The following is a 17,952-nucleotide window of genomic DNA, read 5'->3' as shown; positions in this document are numbered from 1 at the left end:
AGTACAATTTTGAGTTATTTGTACTCTACTTGAGAATTTCCAACATCCAATACTTTTACTTCTACTCCACTACATCTTGGATCCAAATATTGTACTTTTACTCCACTGCGTTTATTTGAAAACTTTAGTTACTAGTTACTTTGCAGATATAAATTATAATGTTATAAAACCTACATAAACCACTTTAGCCCTATTTTATACCATGGCTATTTCAAAATAGCCAATCTACAAGCTCACAACGCTCACAAACTTTTTTGTACTTTTACTTTAGGTACTTTAAGTACTTAATAATGATGCCAATACTTTTATACTTTTACTCAAGTACATTTTGAATTCCTTACTTCTACTTGTAACAGAGCATTTCTATATTGCAGTATTGATACTTTTCCTTAAGTAAAACAATTGAGTACTCTTTCCACCACTGGTCCTTTCTACCTTCCTTCTGTTATTTGACCCGTTCTTTTTCATCTCTATCCTCTCTTCTTCTATCCTAACAATTCCTAGTAAACACAACGTCAAGAGCTTCATGCACAAACAAAACAACGCCTCGTAAATCTTCGATTGTGTGGCGCGTGACAATAAATTGACTCCGTTCCCGAGATGAAAAGGAGAGAGGGAGAGACAGAGAGCCTGCAGAGAGAGAGAAAGCAAAAAAAAGGAGAGATGGATCGAGACGAGGCTGAAGGGAAAGAGGAGGGGGGGACCAGAATTGTCTCGGCGACCGGGGTGGCGTCTGGCTGTCACCGCGGGGTGCCCTGTCCCACACAGACGCGTGGCGAGGCTGTCTGTCTGCATTCCCTCCCGCGCTGGCTGGCTGGCTGGCTGGCTGGGCTGACGCGTGTTGCGCGTGACGTCCCGCCGCCATGTGTCTGTCCTATAGACGAGTGGCACCTTCACCTGGAGAACAGCTGTGTGGCTGTGACGTTCCTGACAGCCTCCTACGGGCTGCTTTTAACTGGAGCCGAGGAGGTGGCTGGTGGAGGTCTGGGCGTCACGCGGCTTTCTGGAAGGTAGACAGATTGTTAATTATAAACAGCTCCAAAAAGATGCATTTGCTGTCTCCCCAGGACTAAAGCTATTCCAAGCTTACAAAATGCATTATTATGTATCCCAGGCAAATTTCTCTTGTGGGTCTTGAGCTCAAAGTTTTGAGAACCACTACGGTAGATGACATACAACATGACATCATTATATACATGTCACCACATTGGCTGCAGCAAGTAGTCAACTTTCACGCTCAGATATGTTTAAATAGATTTGAACGTCTCTCTTTAATAGCCTTGAAGATGGATGACGGCAGTGGCTGTTTACCAATGTACCGCCAACAAGTCTCGCCAACAGACGCCATTCGTCATTTTTTTTCGGAGACGGCCGTGGTCTAGAATTGTAGGAGAGCAGTGAAAATAATATTACTGATATTTGTGGGCCGTGTGCGTAATATTTATTCTGTATCTCCGTATGAGTGCTCTTTCCTGATTAGAATCTGAAAATGTATTTTCTGCGGCCTGGAGAGACCCCTGTTACTGAACAAACACTCATTTGCAACGATTACCATCAAAATTCTGACCTATTTTACACTTAGTTTAACAAAAACAACAAATAACTTGCCATTGTGTTTAAGCCCCCATTTCAACAACAGCGAAAAGAGTAGCTCTTAATAAGCTCACAACATGTCACATTTCCTGAAAAGCGACGGTTTCGGACGTACAAGGTTTCCGCCCGACGGTGGCGATAATATAGTGGTCTCGAGGCTCCAACTGAATAGTGACAACACTTCACTGCTTGTCAACTATATGCTTCACTACAACCCACACTCTCTATGGACACATTCATGGTGATTTATTTTGCTTTCCTTTTGCTGACAACTTCATTGTCATAATGTCACGGGCGCTGACACTGTTAGACATCGACAATTTGCCAGTTAGAGAGAGAGACTGCAGGGGCGAAGCGACTTTATTTCTATGGCACGCAGGGCCGTCACAAGGGTGGTGGGAAGTGGGAATGAGTTACTAGGGCCCAAGGTGGAGGGGCCTTAATTATTTATTTATTTTAGGCTTTTTATGCCTTTATTTGATAGGATAGTAGACTGACAGGAAATGGGGAGAGAGATGGGGAATGACACGTGGCAAAGGTCGTCCGGATCGGGAATCAAACCGGCGACGCCAGCAGGCATCACAGCCTAGTATGTGGTATGCGCCTTGACCACCAGGCCAGCGGGCGCCCCGGAGGGGCCTTAATTATTGCAGATATACAAGCTCACAGCGCGGCGCTGCAAGATCTGCTATTTTTGAAAAGTCATAAAAATGTGTGCAAATCTTTGAATATATGTATTTTTTAAGCGAACCAAATGCATATAATTTTGGGGGTCCTTCACATGAAAAAGTTTGATCACCACTGACATCAGAAGGATTTGAAATATTCAAAGACTTGCACAAATGTTCACCTATTTTTCAAAAACAGCTGATCTACAAGCTTGCATGTATCTGCTATTTTTCAATAGTTAAAGCATGGGGGGCACAGTGAATCCTTGTACCCAGGGCCCAGAATTTGGTGTGACACCCCTGGAGGCAACTTTATTTGTATGGCACCTTTTTGACAAGGCAATTGACTGTGCCTTTCGCCTCGCATTGGGCATGAAGACATCAAGATATAGAGCAGAAAATAAACACGTTGTAAGTAGAGATGTTACCGATCAATCGGCAATGGATCGGATCGGGCCGATCACAGCGTGATCGGCGATAATCGGTGGTTTAGATCAAAAGGTAAATTCACCGATCCGATCCGATCGGTGCATCCGATCAACCAGCCGTTCAGTTTGCCCACTTGAGGCCATTTTGGGGTATTGATTTCCACAGTGCTGAAGGAATAATTAGTTACTGCTATGATAATAAATACATAGTAATGCTGGTAAATAACTATAAGGCAAATATATAAATTAATTCATGAGTGAATTAATTAATTAAAGTTAAAACATTAACATTTAGAAAATATAAATAACATATAAATAATAACTTGATCGGATCGGTGATTGATCGGTATCGGGTGATCAAACTTTTGTGATCGGTGCTCGGTGATCGGTTCCAAAAAACCTGATCGGACCATCCCTAGTTGTAAGGGCTTTCGAGGACGATAAAAACATGAAAATTAAACAGAGAAATACTAGAAAGTGTAGAAGAACAATGCAATTATTTTCAGTACAAGGCAGCAGCAAGCAATATTGTTGTGTGATTTATAGGTTGGGTGCCGTGATATTGCCGTGATCCCCCCCCTAAAACATGATCATCAGGTATCATGATTATACTTTTATTTTAGTCTTTATTTTTTTCTCCAAAAAGTGTACAGAAAGTGTTAAAGTTATGAGGCCACGTCCATTGCACCACCCACCTGAACAGTCCCTATGCCTCCTCCTGCAAGGTGTTAGTTAGCCACACCCACATCCGGGATGATTGGAGGGGATGATTTTATGTTATTAAATCTGTGTATTTCAATTGGACTTTTTGACTCGGAGGCTTTCAGCTGTCAGGAAAAAAACAAAAATACACAGGGAAAACATATTTGCACACTTGGGGGTCTATTCGAGTAATGTTAACTCCATAGACACATACTGTACAAAACAGAAAAAGTACAAAACTATGGTACCACCTCTTTAAAAGAACAGAGTTGTAGCAGGCCTGCAGTTTTCTGGGAGTTTGTTCCAGATTATGTGTGGTGAGAACTGAACGCTGGCCGCTTCTCCACGTTTAGATTGGATTCTAGGGACATGAAGTAGACCTGTACCTGATGGCCTGTGTGGTCTGGATGATTCATGATATAGCATAAGCTCAGAAGTATCCCACTGAGCACAAAACCTGATTTAGACGTCTAGTCTATATCAAGACCTAATTTCACCGGTCTATTTTTGGTCTTTCTTTAGACCAATTCTAGCTGATCGAATGATATGCATTATTCCATACTTTGTTGCTTATAAAAAATAGCTTTAATTTGCACTCTTGATTGTCAAATATTGGACTAAATGCTTTTTAAGAGGTATTGGTATTAAAATAGTTTGTTTAGTTTTAGCCGTCATTTGGCGTTTTCACTTGAACCATATATCAACGTTTTGATGAAAACCATTTTTAGACCATAACATATGTTTTACATTTTTATCAAGTTGTTCATTATCGGATGCTAACAGTATAGCTTGAAATGATTAGATCTCCCGGTTCTACCTTAATAGTTGTAGTTTGCATCCACTGAGCAGTTTTCTGGCCATTGCACATCGTTTACCCGTCTAAAAATCTGGTCAAGGTTTAGTCTCAATGTTTCATAAAACAACATGATATATTATGTTGAAATCAATTCTTCCAGAAAGTTGTCAGTGCACCACTAGGGCGTGATTGTCAACCCCAGTTATTTTATTTGTATTTTATATTTTTTTCAACATTGCAAAACGGAACACTAGGGAATGATGGGCATCAAAGTTATCTTTCTCCAACCCTTGTAATTAAGATTTATTATTCACTGTTATGCCAATTACTTCCAACATGTATGTGTCTCGCACTTCTGTTGTCGCCTACTTGCTCACCTGCCAGTGAGACCAGGAAGAGTTGCCTTTACCATATTCCTCCTGGCCAGAATTCCTTACCGACAGGCACCGAGAGCATGTATGCTTGTATCTGCTATTTTTCAATAGTTAAAGTACCCATAGGGCCCAGAATTTGGTGCGACACCCCTGACCTTTGCCATATTCCTCCTGCCCAGAATTCCTTACGACAGGTCCCCCACCCCAGCCTGTAGGGGGACGAGCAGTGACAAATATCACCCTCCCCACCCACGACTTCCCACCCGGGAACACGACAACTATCTTCTGCGTTTGCAAAGATTCTCAACAAAAGCCGGATATATAATTATGCTTTTAATTTGATTGAAACGCAGTGGTGTGTGTATTATGGCTTAAAAAGGTTAGTCCATAAAATCCTCGCAAGACTGACAAAAGCCGGACGGGAAAATGATGTCTTTCGGTTGTTTCAGGGAAAGGGGCGGAGTCCACTTCCAAGCCTTATATGAAGGAAAAGGTCAGGTGAAATGCTAGCCATTAATTTCTACGCTCTCCTACTAGGACTTTTCTCTCTAGATGGAACAATAATGGATGGGTGAGAGATTGATAATACATAATATGATAAATGTGACAAATGTTCGGCGATTAAATATTTATAACGCCCACAGACTGACTTAACCTTACTCTTTTTTTTTTTCATTTCTTTTGGCCTTTCCGGCATACAATGTTCTATATTTTTTCGCACTTTGTTTTATGACACTTTTTAAATCGTGTGCAAATTAAAATGTTTCAAATCTCACGATGCAACGTGTTGAGAGGTTCGGGCTATGTTTCCTACTTTTGGCGTGACATTCTTGTACGATGAAAATAAAGAAAGACAATGATACGCAATTTCAAAAATAGATGATGGATGGATGGCAGTGTGTAAAGTTTGCTTAAGCACTGTAATTAAGTGCAATTTTCTGGTATTTTTACTTTACTGGAGTATTTTTAATGTTCTGTAATTTTACACATGTCAAACGCACAGTACTTTTACTCCACTACAATTATTTGACAACTTTAGTTCCTTTGTATAGAATTACCGTAGATTATTAATACAACACATGCATTAATTACCTTTTCCACCACTGATGGTTGGACGGACGGACAGACAGACAGACAGACAGATATATACCGTTGTTCCCTATTGAGCTTGGCACATTTCCTGGGGCAAGCTGCCCAGATCACACATGTCACACGTGTCTTCAATCTTTTTCACTCTCAAAAAGCACCTGCAATGTAGTGCATTTGAAACTACATTGCAGTGCACATGGTGGGGTGATCACTGCTTGCCTCCTGTGAATTGTTTTCTTTTTCTTTTTGTTTATTGTATGTTTATTTCGTTGCTGAGTGAGGTCAGCAGACAAAGTGACGTGAGTGAGAAGATGAAAAAACCTGGGCGAAATATGCCATTCTCAACAGGAAACAACTGTAGATAGATAGACAGATAGATATATAGATAGATAGATAGATAGATAGATAGATAGATAGATGAATGAATAGCTTCTAAGCTGCTAAACAAGTGGAATGTCTACAATAGCTACATCATAATATCCATTGTGCTAATGCACGGTACATCACCCATTGCTCTAGGGGGGCATTTGCTCCTTTCAGTTTTTTTTTTTGCTTTACAGAAAAATCCCATTCTAATTCCTCCTCGTGGAATGAAATGGATATTACAAGATCACTTGACGAGCCGCTAATCCCGTCATGCTACCTTGGCCCTGAGCGCTGTAATCTCTCCAATAAGCGCTGAGGGGTTGGGATCCGTGCCGTGTGTGTGTGTGTGTGTGTGTGTGTGTGTGTGTGTGTGTGTGTGTGTGTGTGTGTGTGTGTGTGTGTGTGTGTGTGTGTGTGTGTGTGTGTGTGTGTGTGTGTGTGTGTGTGTGTGTGTGTGTGTGTGTGTGTGTGTGTAATGTAAATGCACGCTCCGAGGTGTGACATGTCACCGCGTTTTTGTGTGAGGACTGCTTTAGCGCAGCTGCCGCCGCGGCTGCTTATGCGGCTGATTATGCAAGAAGGGGGGGAAATCCAATATGTCACCAGCCCACGCCGGTTTGTAAACGAAAACATTGTTCCAAGGGAAAATCCACATCCGCTCCTCGCAGTGGCGGCTCCAGGGAATAGTCAGCAGGGGGGCCTTCAATTTTCCAAAGGGGCGCTTTTATTTTTCAACACACCCCCTATATATAGCAAGCTGATTTTTGTGGCATTTTGAGAAGCTCCTTTCGGAACCCCTCCCTCCGCTGCTATGCAGCAGCTCCGAGATGAGGTTCCTCCTCGTAGTCAACCAGAATCTTTCTGCTGGGTGGAAGATCCGCCGTTAGCGATCACTTCCTACCTTTGGTGAACATTCTATCCAAAAAGTGAAGGTTTTCTGCTGATCTCTCATCGTTTTACTTCTCAAGCGTGGAAGAAATCGAAGCAACGTGTTGAGATAAAGAGTTTATATCGCTCATTTTGTCTAATATAATCACAAAGTCTAATCTGGGTGGGCTGGGCATTGTCCCCCAGTGGAGCTGCCTATGGCTCCTCGCCGTCGGCATGCTTGATGATCGACCGCAACGTTGTCTAAATAAGAGGTGTCGTCAAAGACACGTCTAAAAGGTAACATGTCCTTGGTTCGAACTCCCTTTGGTCCGACCACCTAAACCTAACCTTAACCCTAACCTCAGTAAAACTAACGCTGGTGAATGATAACCTGCTGACTAGCTAACCTGCCGACGCTGGTGAATGCTAACCTGGTGAATTTTAACCTGTTCAGACCAACGGGAGTTCGAACCATGGGGCACGGGGCAGTCCCCGTCTAAAATGAATGTTAAAGAGGCATTTTTTTATTTATTTTTATTAACAAAATGTAATCTTGTCCAATCTGTATGGTAGAGTATGTTAATATGATATAACTGGTGGTTAAACTGATTTTGATGCGATATCAACGCATTTGGCCGGTGAACCCTTGGACCCCACTTTGAGAACCGCCGAATTAAACAAGTTATGTTTTGATATCTTTCACAGCCATGATTTTCACAATAACCATTCCACAAATTATTATTCCAGGAACACATGTATAATCACGTTCAGAGTAATGATAGCTATTTGAATAACAATTACACGTGGATGAATGACAAAAGGTGTGTGTGTGAAAACAAAGAAACAAAGTAAACATATTATTCATTGTCGTTTCTATTTTCTGTTTCCACTGGTTGTTCAAGTCATGGCAGGAGAGATGGATTTCTTTTCTTTTTTTTTGCTGCAATCATTTCATATTTTGGGGATATTTCCCAGTAAACAGAGCAGTTTCTGCTTGTCTGTTTTTGGAATCATCATTTGGGAAGTGTTATATTTTGGAACTGTGTCTTCGGTAAAAGTTTGGTTGTTTGGACATGATCTGTCTGTCTGTCTGTCTGTCTGTCTGTCTGTCTGTCTGTCTGTCTGTCTGTCTGTCTGTCTCTCTGCCTGCCTGCCCAGTGCCTAGGTTGATCTCCATCTATCTGTCTCTCTCTCATTCCCTCTCCCCCCCCCGCCCCCCCCCCTCCCTCTCTCTCTCTCTCTCTCTCTCTCTCTCTCTCAGATCCAAATATTGTACCGGTACTTTTACTCCACTACATTTATTTGAAAACTTTAGTTACTATTTTGTTTTATAACTTGGCTAATTCAAACATTTCGTACTTTTACTTTTGGTACTTCAAATGTACATTTTGATGCCAATACTTTCATACTTTTACTCGAGTACATTTTGAATACGGGACTTTTACTTGTAACAGAGAATTTCTATATTGCAGTATTGATACTTTTACTTAAGTAAAATATGTGAGTACTTTTTTCCACCACTGTGAAATGAGAGAGAGAGAGAGAGAGAGAGAGAGAGAGAGAGAGAGAGAGAGAGAGAGAGAGAGAGAGAGAGAGAGAGAGAGAGAGAGAGAGAGAGAGAGAGAGAGAGAGAGAGAGAGAGAGAGAGAGAGACACACACACAGTAAAGTGTGTGCATAGCGTGTAGGACGGTGTTTGCAGGAGATGACATCTTCAGTAAAGTGAGAGACACCATGCAGAAAATTAGCTGGCCCTCTGCAGGGGGTCCATCTGCATACTGTACACACACACACACACACACACACACACACACACACACACACACACACACACACACACACACACACACACACACACACACACACACACACAGAAGACTGATTGAACTGCTCTGTGGTGGGAAGAAGTACTCAGATGTGTTGCCCACGTTAAAGAATTTACATTTTGTTTCACTCCATTATTCATGGGCGTTGCCAAAGAGGCAGTCTTCTGCGATTGGTTCACCGCCTGACCAATCACAGCAGTAGCAAAGCAGATGACGTAGTTGTTATTGGTGTTATCTGGCTGGCTAACCTAGCCTGTTGCTACTTGCTAACCAAAGAAACAGGCAGAATAGGAGCGCTATACAAACTAGTAATCAAACACAACAAAACATGTCTGCTACTGATGTTTCATAGCGAGAGCGATACGATCGCACGTTACCGCGGCGGGCGACGCGATGTTCATGTTTGGGAATGTACGGTGCGGCGCTGGGTTATTTGGAATCGCACATGAGTTCTGGGAAAATCCCACCCACGCTGCTCACAAGCCCCCGACGTCATCGAGTTGAAGCGGCGCTGATTTGCCCGTTCGGAATATCAACCGAGAAACCCTCTCCATTGAGAGAGTCACCAGACCGCCTAAAACAAATGTTTTAATGGGAGTGGCTAGTGATTCAGGGTCTGGAACCAGGCTGGTACATAGGATGTTGTTGACGGGAATTCCTCAGGGCTCTATGCTAGTGTCTTTTCTGTTTTCTGTTGAAAATAGCAGATATACAAGCTCACAATGTGCAGCGATGCGTTGTGAGTTCATCAGTCAGCTATTTTCTGCAAAAGCCTTCCCCACAACAAGGGATGCGGGGGCTTAAGTGGTGAAGAAAAAGCACACTCAAATTCAAATAATGCTAAAAGTATTATTTAAATATTGTCCTCTGCAAAGTAACAATATTGTTCAAATAATTGTAGTGCAGTAAAAAGTGCAATATTTGCTCAAATGGAGAGTGTTTTGTTTTTTTGTTTTTTTTACATAATGTTTCTAGACGGCAGGGAAACAATCATATAAATATGGATAAGTCTATAATTATTTTCCATGTTGTGTCGTTGTATGCATCCAGGTGCGGTAATCCACTTTACACGTTTAAAGCCTGTTGCGATAGCATTATGGAAAACAGGCTCTTTTGGAAGGCTGAAATAAAGCCGAGTAGCTACTGAGCACGTTTCTAAACCCTACCTATTATCCTGTACATAGGCTAACCGCTAACGCAACTACTTAGAGTACAGGCACACAGCCAGGCTTTGTTCTCAAGTACTCAATAGTTGTATTTATGTATTTAAGTAACAGTAGCAAAAGCACAATTTAGAAATGCTGTTACTTAAGCCCTGAATTTTCAAATTAAGCAAAAGTACTTCTTTAAGGGATCTTAACATGGATTATCATGGATGCCTCACAATGTGTCACATTGTGACTTGTTTGTGAGCTTATAGATGAGCTTGGGCTTAAGTACTTAATGTTCTGTGTATTAATTGTAGTGGAATCAACATTGCAATATGTGTCTTCTGTACTGTTGTGTACAGAGTATAACTATAAATTATTTTAAAAACGGAAATACAAGGCGCATGAGTGTCGAATCGTCATGTTGCATTCAGCTTTGTCAAGCGTCTATATGAACACAATTGGTGTGTTCGGGGAAGAGAAGCCAGGCAGGTTGGGTGGTATTTGTAACTGCACACGATCCTATAGACTATATTCACAACGCGGCCATCTTTGATCACATGACTTCCTGGGATAGCAGCCTGCATTACAAACCATTGTGAACCATGGTCCCAAAATATGAGTTCAATTCAACCAATTTATTTTCACCAAATTGACAAATGGGCAGATGACAACATCAACATCCCTAAAAGGATTAACTAGAAGGGTACATTCACAATATTCATGGTAGTTAGGTACTGTGTACAAAGACTTGCTATCTGTGCAGTGCTTGCTCCACTATATCATATTAACTATTTGTTGTTAGATTGTTCCTGATTATTATGCAAAAATCACGATAAAGTAATATTAACTAGAAAAATATTGTTCCTTCGAAACAATTGTGGGCTCGCTTCAAGCCAGAAAACAATGGCTATAAAAGTACAAAATGTCAAGATCGCAGGCAGTGCTCTCTTTGACGTTACTGACGTCAAAGATTGGTCCATTTTGTTCCAAAAATGTGTTGTGCAAAAGTTGACCCGCTGGTGGCGCTATAACAGGCCAATGTAAGAAGGGTGGTATCTGTTCCTTGACCTATTGGGAATGTGCTTGCAAGATTTCACGCACATTGCAGGCTGTGTTCATGATTTGAGGTGTTTTTGGCTTTGGCCACTTTATCGCTGCTTGCAGCTATATTCATTATTATTATTTTTTTTGTGTGTGTGCACTTCATAGGCATATTAGATAAAGGTCCTTAGATTGTGTGTAGAATGTTTCATGCAAATTGCAAAAAAAAAATCCTAACGGGTTTAAGTGTTTCACAAACTGCTCAAAATGATATAGCGCCCCCCTTTGGCCAATTGGGGTAAGATTGGTTTTAGTGATATTTGGACTAACACTCTACATCTTTGCCAAATGCCATGAACATGTTACTTTGCATGTATGATTTAGAGGCAGAAGAATAATTTGCATAAAACTGCAATATTCATTGAATTTATTTTAAAAAGCATGTTTCAATTTTAAAGAAATCCGATCTGACAGATCTTTAGATATCGGTCCAAAGTTCACGTAAAAAAAGTTTTGTGCACGTGGAGCGAAAATTCCAGAATAAAAGCGGGTTTACGCGTTTTACAAACTGTTCAAAATGGCGGAAAATCGAAGGGCGGAGCTTACTTAACAACGACACAGATGTCTTCCGCTTGAGTCAAAGCACGCGTGTAACAAGTTGCATGTCTTCAAACGAAACGAGTCATGACTTATGCCCGTTTGAAGTTTGAATTTTCAAACGCTTCGTATAGCGCCCCCCTTTGGCCGATTGGAATAAAATTGGTTTCAGTGATACTTTGACTAACCCTCCACATCTTTGCCAAATGCCATGAACGTGTAACTTTGCATGTATGATTTAGAGGCAGAAGAATAATTTGCATAAAACCGCAATATTGATAGAATTATTAAAAAATTCCTACTTCCTACAGCGCCACCATTTGGCCGATTGCTATAATAAATAATAGCACACTTCGCCACTGTAAGCTGAACACATTGATGTTTTTATTTTCATTTTCTCACTAAGTATGTAGGAGTAGAAAGGAACCGAAGTTCCCGTCTACAGTATGATAGATAAACAAACTAGAAAATGTGCAATTTGTGAAATTGCGAGTGTGGTTGCCCGCCCCGCCCCGGCGCGAGTCTCGGGGATGTGCCGCCGGGACCCCGAGGAAAACGCCGGGGCCCGAGGGAGACGACGTTGGGGCGGATACTGTCGGGCCGCGAAATGTGCGATTCTAAAAGGTGCCGTTCGGATCCTGTGTTCATGATGTAAGGATGGGGTTTCTTGTTTTTAAGAAATAGGCTCCTCCCACACATTTTCCAAGGTGATTACGTTCTCATGTCACTCCAGAGATTGTTTGTGTTTCGTTTTGAGAGGGTTGTTCCCCCTGAAAAACACATTTTGGCATGAAACAGTTACGTTTTGCGCGTTTGTGGCGCCCCCTATGGGTCGAAGTGGAAATGCTTTTGGGGATTTGTTGAGTATCCCACCCGCAACCTGTGGTTAAAATTTGATGTTGACTGGACATTTCGTCCGTGATTTATGGCTATTTCTTGCAAAATAGGCCCCTACCGCTAACTTTGGAAGCCTGTTACGGACGAACGGTTTGGACTATCGAAATATCGCTTGAATATGTTTATCGCATGGGTCCAGAGATCATTTGTACCGATTTTTGTGACATTTGGAGAAAATATGTAGGAAAAGGAGCAAAAAGTGTGTTTTGAAGAAAATTCAAAATGGCGGAAAATCTATCCTGACGCAAATGGGCGTGGCCTATATAGGGAGATGCGTCATGACCCAAGGAATCCAGGGAAAAAATAATTTTAATTTTCCAACCTACGGTTCAAGAGTTATAAGCCAAAACGTAAAGTGAGCTGTTATAGCGCCACCATGAGGCCGAATGATGTAATTATTTTTCAGTTAATCCTTGCCTGCATTATGAACCTCCTCTCCAAGTTTTGAAACTGTAGCCCCAATGGTTTGTGAGAGAAAAATAATTGAATGTGCGTTTTTGTGATTCCCATTATAAGTCAATGGGCAAAATGAATTCACTAATAAATTAATATCAATTAAACGATACAACCTTTCTCTTAGCAAAATGATAGCACACGATTCCCGATGAAGCCGGTCGATTTGACATATGGCGCGAGTGTGTGGCGCAAAAACTGTGGGCCGTGAAACGCGCCGAAAAAAAAGTTTATCTAGAAGAATAAATAAAGAAAAATAAAGTTTCCCTAGAACTATAGTGTGTTGCCCTGTTAGGGCAACCACACTAATAAATAAATAAATAATGACAACATCTAGAGTGTGCTCGCCTTATAGGCGAGCCCACAACTAGATGATGGCAGAGCATGCAAGCACTAGTCTGCATACTGTAGCAAGTCTTTGTACAGAGTAACACTGCAACCTAACTAACATGATTATTGTGAATATACCCCAAACTGTACTGGCATAAACATAGTTAGTTGCTCTCCACAACTGCGGTCCACCTCTAATGACGGGTGTTGGATTGCAATGTGTTACGTGTTTGGTGCCTTCCAGCGCTTCCAAAGTGCCTTTGGGCAACGAGGCTTAATTCAGAATTCATAAATGTCAAATGGGGATGTCAAATGGCGTTTTGAAAGTGTTGTGAAAGCCATTTAGATTTTACTTTTTTTTTTTGTATTTAGCGTCCTACAGGAGAGTCGGCAGCACTGATGCATTTTGTCAAAGCCACTAATTGCCTAATGAAAACAGCTTTGAGCGTCTTTACAACACATGAGGGTGAGGGACGGGAAGTGAGAATGATGAATTGATGTGTGTTTGTTTGAAGTTAGAATTGCCGCTTTCGGGCAGAAACCTTGTATGTCTATTTCTTTTCTTTTTTTTTAAGGAATTTAAAGATCATGTTGTCATAATTGTTTTGTTAAAACAAAACTTTAGCCATTAAAGCACTATATTATAATTGTAATAACTGCTACAGAGTGTAGCAACCTTTTCATAAATTCCATGTCGTTTCGTTGTTTGACAGCACAATCATCAGTGCATTTTGGATTCATGTCAATTTGAGTTTTCAGATATTTAACCACTTGATCCGTCAGTACTTAAGAAACTTGACCTTTCACTCTGTACTTAGTCTGCTCTTTTCTCCCATATACACCAAACCTCTTTGCCGAAAATAGCTCAACAACGCCTTGCAGCGCGAGGCGTTCGTGAGCATGTAGATCTGCTATTTAAAATAAAGTCTGGTTATGCAAGGCTATCTCAACCTTGCCTATCGTGCTTTATTATCCCCAGACCTTCTAACCCTGGGCTGATCCTCTAATGTAGTAGTTTCTGATCGTGTCCTTCCTTGTCACTCCGAGTCCTAATGAGAAGCGCGGCATCTTTAATTCTGCCACGTCTAGCAGAATCATGATTCTCATCAGTAGTGAGCTCCCAGTATTTTTTTTATAATTTTTATCCCACGATTTTGTAACCCATGCACCCAGTGCCAATTGCCTATGTAATCCTGGGCTCTGCTCTCCCTCTGCCTCGCCTGGGGAGACAACGGACTGACCTCATGCTTCTTTCTATGCATGAGGAGTCCAAGTTGCTTCTTTTCACCTGACAGTGGGGATTTCCCTGTTTTGAACGTAGCGCGTGGAAGGAACACGTTATTCCAACCAGTTCCTTTCCCCTCCATCACGCGCCTCGGCTGGCAAGGGGGAGGCATTATTGAGACCAGGATTAAAGTTGAACCACTGAAACCCTGTACTGTTGACCCCGGAATCCCCCAGGGATTTGTACTAGTGAATTGTCTGTTCTATTTTTCTATCTACGCTAAATGTATTCACTGAAAATAGCAAATCGACAAGCTCACAACACTTTTAGTGAGGGGATATCTTCAGAAATAGTGTAAAATCCTGGAATACATTCCTTACCAAAAAACCTCTTTACCAATGTGTGTAAAGGTCTCTATAGTAACACATCTCACAAAGACTAAAATTCAGTTTCCCTAGGAGAATCCTTGACAGCTGCTGAAAGTGGGGGTCCCATTACATTAACTATACAGGATAAAACACACCAAAATAAATATGCTTTAAGTAGCATGTGAGGGGTCAAACATTCCTTGGCCAAAAAACGGCCCGACAAAAACTATGGTTTAGTGATGAGTCATCACTTTTCACTGTTTTGTGGGAGCCGCCTTTACCCCAAGGAATGTTTTTTGTGCAAAACAAATGCTTGCAATGGATTCAGAATAATGAAAAACCCCTAGTTTGACCCCTCACATGCTACTTAGAGCATATTTATTTTGGTGTTTTTTTCCCCTGTATAGTTAATTTAATGGGACCCCAACTTTCAGCAGCTGTAACAGATTCTCCTAGGCCTAGGGAAACTGAATTTCAGTCTTTGTGAGATGTGTTACTAGACACCTTTACAAACACATTGGTGAAGATTTTTTTTTTTTTTTTTGGTTAGGAATTTATTCAAGGACTTTTTAAGATATGCCCCTACTATTTTCTCTGCACAAGGTTTCCCTATGAATACGGATGCCGGGGTTCAAAGTATTTAACCGTCTCTCTCTCTCTCTCTCTCACACATATTTGATGAATGTGTTTACCTTGCTGATACTGTAAGTCTCTCTGAATAAAGAGCCGTCTGCTAAATGCCTAAATTGTGAACCGAGCGGCAGCCTGGCTTCCTCTTGTAAAGACTGTGTGGAAGCTGTGGCACAAAAGGCTGATTCTTCCAACATAAAGACGATCAATACTCCATTCCTGTGAGGGAGGGAAACGGATAACAATGATCTCAGCGGCTTCCAGATCATTACAAAACGTTTTGTACATTATGTGTGTAGCAGTAGGAAGAGACCTTGATTCTCATGAGTCAATCGTGGCCATTCTGCTGGTCTGTTATTTATCGATATAACAGAACCTGCTCCTGTGAAAAACGGTCCGTTATTATGGATGCATAGATAGTGCCGATCTATATAGACTGAACAACGACATGCAGCATATTGTTTCTGTCTGGCGGAAACCTTGTATCTCGGATATTTCATCGCTATGTTTCATGAATCGATGCCAGAGTGTCGCACACAAGTAGTGAAAATAGACAATGTACAGGCTCACAACGTGTCGCAATGCAATGCGTTGTGAGCTTGTGGATCAGCTATTCTCACAATGTTAAATTGTTTTAAAAGTAAGGTAATGGTTTTGGACATATGAGGTTTCTAGCCAACAGCAACAATATCAGGGTAGTTCACGGACCGGAATCAAGTGGTGGAATCACGACACGTTTTAAACTTGTTTAGTATAAAAGTATGAAAAAGGCCAGCTCTGTTGTTGGCTTCTGAATGGAAGGGCCGCAGTCAGTCACAGACAGAAGGACTAGGGACAAACTCAACACTCCACGAGTGTCTTAGGGTATTGATGGAATGCATAGCTGGACACTCACCTTCGTAGCTCTACGGGCTCTGAACATGCATCAAATGCAAAATATAAGGTGCCATGGTCTTCTGCCAAATGTTAGCGAGACGCGCGGAATCTGCATTTAGGGCTTTGCACACAGGCGAGTTGTGTTTTCTCCGTTAGCAAATGACTTTTTACCGCATGCGAAAAGACGATATGAAAATGTCATATCACGATTATTGTGACAAAAGAAATCACGATTTACGATATTATCGCGATAATCAAAATCCATTATCCTGGGGCCGAACATTTGCCAAAAAATAGCAGATCTACAAGCTCACAACGCGCTGCGAGCTTGTAGATCGGCTATTTTTTGGCAAAGACATTTGATACAGAGTGAAAAAAGACTGTATCAAGTACTTATATTATAAGTACCTTTTACCAATTATAGAGGGTGGTACCGGATATGCAGCTCGGCAAATAAAAGGTGAATTGATCCCCCAGTGCATGACGGAGGACGATATCACGATAAATGAAATCTCCACGATACGATTATCGTGAGTGTTTTTTTTATCTCAATAAACGATAATATCAATTATCGTCCCGTCCCTAGTTCAGAGCCCGTAGAGCTCCGAAGCTCTGCATTCCCTTAAGACACTCCCCTAAGACACTTGTAGGGTGAAAACGTCAGTATCAATGAAATACCTCTTCATGCAATCTAAGGCTATACCTCCAGGCCCTGAATCCCTATGGCCTCGCATTCAGGGTGGGCCGACACTGTAGAGAAGCATAGTTTTCTCGGTTGAAAATCTAACCGCCCCAAAGAGTCCCTCTTTAGCCACACCCCCATCTCTGAAAACTGCTGCACTGAGAGGGCTTTCAGACTGAATAATGGAGTGAAACGAAATAAAAAATTGAGCGTCAGGCTAATCAGACTGTATAAATAATGCATGAGAACTCTTTCCCTCAATGCATATATGGATCTGTCTCGGCCTTGTTCTTATGTGTGATTATGTCCATCTGCGTCTGATGTGTTTCAGTTTGTTACCGTAGATTATTCATTTTTATCACATTATGCCCCTCAATTTTCCTTTGGGGATTAATAAAGTATAGCTCATCGTATAAAACAGGACTTACTTGTTCATGTGTTTTTTTTTAAATAATTATCGAAATCAGCAAAGTAAGTTTTCAAATAACTAAAGGCGCTCACCTAAAAGGCTTCCAGGCACCCGCGCTGAAAATATCTTGGCTCTCGGCAGGCAGGGAGAAGAGATGCGCTGTGTGCGAGGTGAATGCCGGAGTACTGTTCTTAAGTACAATTTTGAGGTATTTTCTGTAGGCCTACTGTTACTTCTACTCTACATCTCCACTACATCTCTGAGGCATGCAAATATTGTACTTGCTAATTTGTAGATTCAGATTATTATTACAAAAAGATACATTACCCACTTAGTCAAATCTATCTACAAGCTTGCGATGCGACACATTGCAAGCTTGTTTTAATACATTGTATCCACAAGTTTCCAACGTCCCATCGTGCATTGCGCAGAAGGTGTGCGGCAGTTTCCGGCGTCGCAGCCGAGTGTGATCTACAAGCTCACAACGGTTGCATCTGTGATGCGACGTGAGCTTGTATGTCTGCTGTTCTCCGGATGTGTCCCACATATAATGCTACAGCAAATTCTCGCGGAAACAGGTGG

The sequence above is a fragment of the Nannobrachium achirus genome, assembly GCF_963921795.1.
Source record: "Nannobrachium achirus genome assembly, chromosome: 19".
Taxonomy (NCBI): Eukaryota; Metazoa; Chordata; class Actinopteri; order Myctophiformes; family Myctophidae; genus Nannobrachium; species Nannobrachium achirus.
The sequence above is the reverse complement of the archived record's forward strand: the minus strand, read 5'-3'. Positions refer to the sequence as shown.